Consider the following 8,211-nt stretch of genomic DNA (forward strand, 5'->3'; position numbering starts at 1 on the left):
AGCTGAATCTAAAATTCACATTGAACTTCAAGGAACCCAGAAGGGCCAAATCAATCTTAAAATAGAATAACAAAGTAGGAGGATTTATCCTTTCTAATTTCATAGTTTACCACAAAACAACAGTAATTGAGATAGAGTGTTACTGGTACTAGGATAGGCATACAGATCAATGACATAGAATTGTGTGTTCATAAATAGACCTGTGTGTCTGTGATCAACTGATTTTTGACAATGATGCCAAGAGTATTCATGTAGAAAATAATAGTCTCTTCAACAGTTGGTGCCAGTGCCATTCAATAGCTACATGCAGAAGTATGAAGCTAGACCCTTACTTCAAATGTTAAAAAAATAATAATCCAAATGGATCAAAGACTTAAACATAAGAGCTGAAACTCGTAGAAGTAAACATAGGCATAAATTTTCATGGCCTTTTATTTAACAATGATTTCTTATATATAACACCAAAAATACAAACAATGAAAGAGAAAAAAGATAAGTTTGAATTCCTAAAAATTAAAACTTTTGTATATCAAAGTACACTATCAAGAAAGTGAAAACACGATCTCCAGAATTGAAAAAAACATTTGCAAATTCTGTGTCTAATAAGGATGTAGTACCAATAATATATATTTTAAAATCTCTTCTAACTCAACAAAAAAGAAACAATGGGCAAAAGATAAAAATAGATATCTTGGCCGGGCGCGGTGGCTCACGCCTGTAATCCCAGCACTTTGGGAGGCCGAGGCGGGTGGATCATGAGATCAAGAGATCAAGACCATCCTGGTCAACGTGGTGAAACCCCGTCTCCCCTAAAACTACAAAAAATTAGCTGGGCATGGTGGCGCGTGCCTGTAATCCCAGCTACTCAGGAGACTGAGGCAGGAGAATTGCCTGAACCCGGGAGGCGGAGGTTGCGGTGAGCCGAGATCGCGCCATTGCACTCCAGCCTGGGTAACAAGAGCGAAACTCCGTCTCAAAAAAAAAAAAAAAAAAAAAAAAAAAAAAAAAATAGATATCTTTTCAAGGAGGATATGCAAATGTCCAACGAGCACATAAAACATGCTCATCATTATTATTAGGAAAATGCAAATCAAAACCATAATAAGACACCATTTCACATCCATTAGGATAGCTATAATAATAATTTTAAAACAACAAAAAACAAGTGTTGGTAAGGATATGGTGAAATTGGAACCCTTATACTTTGCTGATGAGAATTTGAATGGCGCAGCCATTCTGAACTATAATTTGACAGTTCCTCAATTAATTAAACATTGAATTACCATAGGACCCAACAATTAAACTCAGGTTTACGCACAAAATATTTGAAAGCAGATGTTCAAACAAAAATATATGGATGGGTGTTCAAAGTAGTGCTATGTACAATAGCCAAAAAGTGGAAACAACTCAAATGACCCTCAACAAGTTGAGTGGATAGACAAAATAGGGTAGATTGAGCTCCCTGCGTGCACTGTGTGGTGCCAGAGAGGCCAACCAGAATCAAGGTGTCTGGCACTGAGGAAGCAATTTTTGGGAGTTCTACTCCTCATGGCAGCTTGATATGCTTTGAACAATGCCAGTACACACCAGAAGAGTACCAGGTCATCCTGAAGGCCCTGAGGCAGAGGCCAGGCCCAGAATACATAAGTAGCTAGCACATGACCAGAGGAGGCCAGAAGATGTGTTACACTGAGGGTCATTGGGTAATTAATCTGGCCAATGAGATGTTTGGTTACAATGGTGGGGCACACTTCATCAAGCAGCAGAATGTGGATTTTGTTGACCTCAACAATGGCAAGTTCTACGTGGGAGTCTGTGCATTTGTGAGGGTCCAGTTGAAGAACAGTTCAAATCATGAAGTTGTGGGTTGTGGTGTTACGGCCTCAAGTCCAAGGCCTCATCTTTGTAGAAGGCAAGGAAGGAGGCAGTGACAGATGGATTGAAGCAAGCGCTCAGGAGTTTTGGGAATGCACTTGGAAAATGTATTCTGGACAAAGACTACCTCAGGTCACTAAATAAGCTTCCACGCCAGTTGCCTCTTGAAGTGGATTTAAGTAAAGCAAAGAGACAAGATTTTGAACCATCTGTGGACATAACAGCTGCTAACCGAACACGACCCTGGGACATCCACAACTACAAGAGTTGACCTCTCCTTGCAGACAAAGCTACATTGTGATTCAGGGGAACAAGGACTGCAGCTCCCTACTTGTGAGCTCATCCACCATGGAGAGAGAGGCCGCGTGGCAGCAGAAGCTCCAGCAAAAGCAGCTGCAGCAGCAGTTCCAGGAGCAGATGGAAAAACACCTTCGCCCTGTCAGTTGAGAAGAGTAGGGAGATTCTTGGAGACAACCCTGAAATGTGGAATGTGACTCTAGATGCAGAGGATGGTGTGGTCAAGCCTTGTCTAGAGCAGAACCACCCCAGACCTCTAACACACCAGCCTGAACAACCAGATGGTGACCCAGAACAGGACTCCACACAGTCTTTGCTGCCAGAAACCGCAAGCAAAATCTGGACCTTGAGACCTCCAAACTTAGAGCACTGACCAATACATAACAGGAAGCTGGGAATCTCATAGGAAGGGCCAGGACATGAATGAAGAAAAGGAAATCGGATGCTTCTTAACTGAGACTCAGGTCACATCACTGGACTCCATCACAAAGGCTCTTTGGAAAACTAATTTTTGGTCATGAAATTGTTCATCACTCCTGGAGGATGAACTTCATTACTAAGGATTTATCTTGCTTCATTCTGAACCTTATCAATAGGGTCTGATGAGATCCCACTGCAGATAGAGCAGAGCACTTTTAAAAAGCTCATCCCCCACCTTAGTTGGGAGAGGCTCTGGACAGATGAAATACCTTTTCATTGGCTTCTGAGGTTTCTCACTATTTATTCCTAAACTATTATGTTAATACAGATGGATATTTTAGGAATCACCAATGGCTGCTTGCCCGCAAGTAATATAGGCCAGACTTAGTACTAAGTACCTGCCTTAGCAATTGCCTACATTCAATTATTTTGCATAACTTCTGCCTTCTTTCCTTTAGTGCACCAGGCCATTAATGTTGTCCACATTAAGCACTGTGGATCACAATAGGAAAAAGGTTGGAGTAGTGCTTTTTACTATTTTGTATCAATCCAGGCTACAACCTTCATTTAGCATAAATAAGCTCACTTATGGGTTTATGATATTTAGAAAATAGAGGATATTTATTTAATGTAATATTATTTTACCCTAAGAAAATAAGTCATATTATACTTATATATACTTATATTATGCTGATATATGCTACAACATGGAAGAACTTAAAAACATGAAAGAAGCCACAAAATATCACAAATTATATGACTTCTTTTACATGAAATGTCCCAAATAGACAAAATTATAGAAACGTAAAGTAGATTTGTAGTTACTTAAGGATGAGAAGGATAGAGAATGGAGTTTGAGAGCTAAAGGGTGTGGGGGTTCTCTGTGTTGATAAAAATGTAAATTTGTCTTTGGTGATGGTTGCAGATAGCTGTGGATATACTTAAAAATGATTTAATTGTATTCTTTAAAGGAATGAATTGTGAGCTGTGTTAATTATATCTTAGCAAAGCTAATTTAAAAACTTTTAAAGGAAAAAATTGGAGGGCATCAAATGCCTAGCACATTGACTAGAAAAAGCCCCACATCAGTGCACATCAATGGGAACAGAGAAGACACTACAATCTCCAGGCAAAAACCTTAGCTCACATTAAAAAGATTGTAGGCTGAGAATGGCATCAACTTATAAAAGAGATAGCTTTTTAAGTTAACAGACAATGGAGTAACACATACAAAATGATTGATGAAGCAAAATAATTTTCAGTCTCACATTTTTATTGACGACAGAATGAAGACATATTCTTAAATGTAGAGGATATTTTACCTTTCATGCACCCTTTCAAAGGGAACCACCCTTTCGCTGGAGAATAGACTACAGTAAAGTCAGGAAGTAAAACAAAAAGAGGAGCCAACTCAATAGCACCGCTAAGAGGAGGCCCAGGTCACTGACTCTGCAGCCCACAGTGGAGTGAGGACAGAGAGATCTCAACTGGATATCTTTACAGAGAAGCTATTCAGTAAAATAGTGAATATTATGAAGCATTTTGGAGCACTCCTTGGGCAGTGTGGGGAGAATACATGGGTAGCAAGTATTACATGTGGAAAAATTTGATAAGGTAAAAAACACTGCTGAAAAGAGGAGAATGTGTGTGTGTGTGTGTGTGTGTGTATATATATATATATATATGATTTTGCCCCACAATAAATAGTATGTTCATAGTTATAATGAATTTATACAAGGTATAAATTTAATTAATACTGACATAATAGGCAATGGTAGGAGGAGGGGTAAGAAAATAAGTATGTTTGTCATTTAGAAAAAAGGACAAGAATAGAAGAAACCACTAAAAAAGTTAAAAGATTGTCTTTGGGTAGAAGAAGGACATGAAGGGTCCAGGACTTATTTTTCATTTTATGTTTATGGTACTGTTTAATTTTTCTACCTTCTCCATATATGATTGACTTTTATTTCATAAATATTTGAAAAACAACAAAATTGAAAAGGTAATATACAAATCTTTTGATATCTATTTCACTGACCTGAGCTTTATATTAGAGCTATGAAGACAAGCTATGTTGACAGAATCCTTAGGTTAGTGTCTACACAGACAAAATTCTAAACACTTAAGGACAAAATGCTTTTGTTGATGCCAGCATTATAATTTCATTGAGTATATATGGTTAAAGTCTTATTTAATGTCACCAGTTCCTTTTCTGTGTTTCTCTGACAAGATTCTAATTTAATATTTGTATAATTGCTGGCTCTGCTAGCAAAGGACTTAGGCACTCTGTATTTAAGGAGGGCACTGAGAATTCGTTAGCTTTCTTGAAATCTTGTGGATTTTTAGACGCACAAATCCAACTTTTAAGAAATCATCAGAGTAATCCTCAATAGACAGGAATTCAGGTCAGAAAATACTCTAAATCCTTCAGACAGAAAAGGCTATAAATCCTTTAGGTTACTCTGGAGGACCTAAAGTGGGATGATACGTTTAAGTCTGTGAATTATGTGGCAAAATTAAGAGTCACTTGGCAAATTCTTGCCGTGATGCTACACTCTAGGGAGATAAATCCATGCATGCTACATTATATTCTGAGGAAAACACAAAAAATTAATGATTTCTTTCCATTACCTTGGTCCCTTCAACATCCTGTCCCCAGAAACCTCTGTAAAAATAAACAGTTGCCCTCTGGATAAATAACCAGACCAAAACGATTTGACCAAAAAGTTTTGAAATCAATACTTCTCATCTTTTCACCTCTAACTCCTTAGCTCTTTTAAGCTATTTCAACCCAACTGTTCTCAAACAAGAACTTTTCTTGAATCAGACACTGATTTTGTTGCTGTTATTATATATGATTGACAGTTTTTTCCGTTCAACTTAATTGGCTATCTAATTATAGAAAGTAAAACAACTGATTGGTTTGGTTACCTGCTTACCTAATCTCTGTGTAAGAAACCTTAATGGATCTTAAGCGATTCTCCTGCCTCAACCTCCCGAGTAGTTGGGATTACAGGCACTCACCACCACTCCCAGCTAATTTTTGTATTTTTTCAGTAGATATGGGGTTTCACCATGTTGGTCAGGCTGGTCTCAAACTCTTGATCTCAGGTGATCCACCCACCTCAGCCTCCCAAAGTGCTAGGATTACAGGCATGAGCTACTGTGCCCAGCCATCATTCATTTCTTAAAATTATTTCTTTATTTAAGAAATAATCCATGCATACACACAATCTCAAAGGACGTACCCTGGATTCTAGCTGAACTAACAATTTAAAAATAATTTGTGCTCATAAAATACATATTTTTCCATCTGTATTCCAAAAGGGCCTATCTTGCCCATCCTCCTTCCCTACATCCTTGCCCAGGTCTCTCCCTCCAACTAGATGGAGACACATGAATTATCCCTCTGTAACTTCTGCCATCTAAATGTCTCATGCTGCAGACCTCCCCCAATTCCTTCCATGACCTTACTCTCAGTTTCATTAAGGACTGAAAAAGAAAAGGAAAGCCAAAGCAATAAAAGGTAGCTAAGAAAAGTTTGCTTAGTCTCCTTTGTTGTGTCTGCCCAATTTTAATTTGGCAACGATTTGTAGGGAACAGATAAAGTCAGAGCCAGTCTTTCCTTGATGATGTTAAGAAAACAAAAAGTACTGATCCTGAAGTTCAGAGTCCTGGGATGCTGTCTTTACTCTGGACTGGCAACTTCCATGTCTTTGGGCAAGCCACTTAACCCCTCTGATTTTATTTATGAGACAATAATCATATCATAATTGTTATTTTATTAACTTTTAGTTTCAGGGGTATATGTGCAGGCTTGTTATATAAGTGTATTGCATACCAAAAGGGTTTAATGTACAGATTTTTCCATGACACAGGAAATAAGCATAGTATCCAATATGTACTTTTTTGATCCTCACCCTCCTCCCAGCTTCCACCCTCAGGTATGCTCCAGTGTCTATTTTTTTCCTCTTTGTGTCCATGTATACCCAATGTTTAGCTCCCACTTATAAGTCAGAATATGCAGTATCTAGTGTTCTGTTCCTGCGTTAGTTCACTTAGGATAGTGTCCTCCAGCCCTACCCACATTGCTGCAAAGGATATGATCTACATAGTATTTCATGGTATATATGTACTACACTTTTGTTATCCAGTCTATCTAAATCTAGCATTTAGGCTGATTCCATGTCTCTGCTACTGCAAATAATGCTGCAATGAATATACATGTGCATGTGTTTTATGATAGAACAATATATATTTTTGGATATATATCTAGTAATGGGATATGTACCCAAATGGTAGTTCTAAGTTCTTTGAGAAATCTCCAAAGTGCTTTCCACAGTGGCTGAAGTAATTTGCATTCCCACTGTGTATAAGCATTCCTTCCCTTTTCTTCACAGCCTTACCAACATCTATTATTTTTTGACTTTTTAATACAGCCATTCTGACTGATGTGAGATGGCATCCCATTATGGTTTTGATTTGAATTTTTCTAGGGATTAATAATGTTGAGCATTTTTCCTATCTTATTAGCCATTTGTATGTCTTCTTTTGAAAAATGTCTGTTCACATCCTTTGCCTACTTTTTAATAGGGCTGCTTGGTTTTTGCTTATTAATTGAAGTTTCTTACAGATTGTAGATATTATACCTTTCTCAGATGCATAATTTAAACATATTTTCTCTCATTCTATGGGTTGTTTACTCTGTTGATAGTTTCTTTTGCTGTGTAGAAGTTCTTTAGTTTAATTAGGTCCCGCTTGTCAATTTTTGTTTTTGTTGCAATTGCTCTTGGCATCTTTGTCATAAAAATCTTTGCCGGGCCTATGTTCAGAATGGTATTTCCTAGGTTTTATTCAAGGATTTTTATAGTTTCAGGTTATACACTCAAGGCTTTAATCCATCTTGAATTGATTTTTGTATATGATGTTATAAAGGAGCCCAGTTTCAGTCTTCTGTATATGACTAGGCAGTTAGTGCCAATTATTGAATAAGAAGTCCTTTTCCTCTTGATTTTGTTGATTTTGTCAAAGATCAGATGGTTTTATGTTTACGGCTTTATTTCTGGGCTCTCTATGCTGTTCCATTGGTCTATGTGTCTTTTTTTGTACCAGTGACATGCTGTTTTTGTTACTGTAGCATTATAGTACAGTTTGAAGTCAAATAATGTGATACTCCAGCCTTGATCTTTTTGCTTAGGATTGCTTTGGCTATTTGGGCTTTTTTTGCTGTTGTTGTTGTTTCATAGGAATTTTAGAATAGTTTTTTCTAATTCCGTGAAGAATATCCTTGATGGTTTGATAGGAATAGCATTGAATCTGTAGATTGCCTTGGGCAGTATGGCAATTTTAACAATATTGTTTCTTCCTATTCTTGAGCATGGAATGTTTTTCCATTTGTTTGTGTCATTCCTGATTCAGCAGTGCTTTGTAATTTTTGTTATAGAGATCTTTCACCTCCCTGGTTACCTGTGTTCCTAGGTATTGTATTTGTGTGTGTGTGGCTATTGTGAATGAGATTGCATTTTTGGTTTGGCTCTTAGCTTGGCCATTATTGGTGTATAGAAATGCTTATTTTTGTGCATTGATTTTGTATGCTAAAACTTTGCTACATTTCATCAG

At 37.4% G+C, this 8,211-nt stretch overlaps 1 pseudogene; it reads left to right on the forward strand.

Annotated features, from left to right (window-relative positions):
• Positions 1-1,582: 1,582 nt before the first annotated feature.
• Positions 1,583-3,186, forward strand: LOC116560980 (annotated as a pseudogene).
• The last annotated feature ends 5,025 nt before the right edge of the window (positions 3,187-8,211 follow it).

The sequence above is a fragment of the Sapajus apella genome, unplaced genomic scaffold (genome assembly GCF_009761245.1).
Source record: "Sapajus apella isolate SASKATOON/1434 unplaced genomic scaffold, GSC_monkey_1.0 scaffold28, whole genome shotgun sequence".
In the NCBI taxonomy this organism is placed as follows: domain Eukaryota; kingdom Metazoa; phylum Chordata; class Mammalia; order Primates; family Cebidae; genus Sapajus; species Sapajus apella.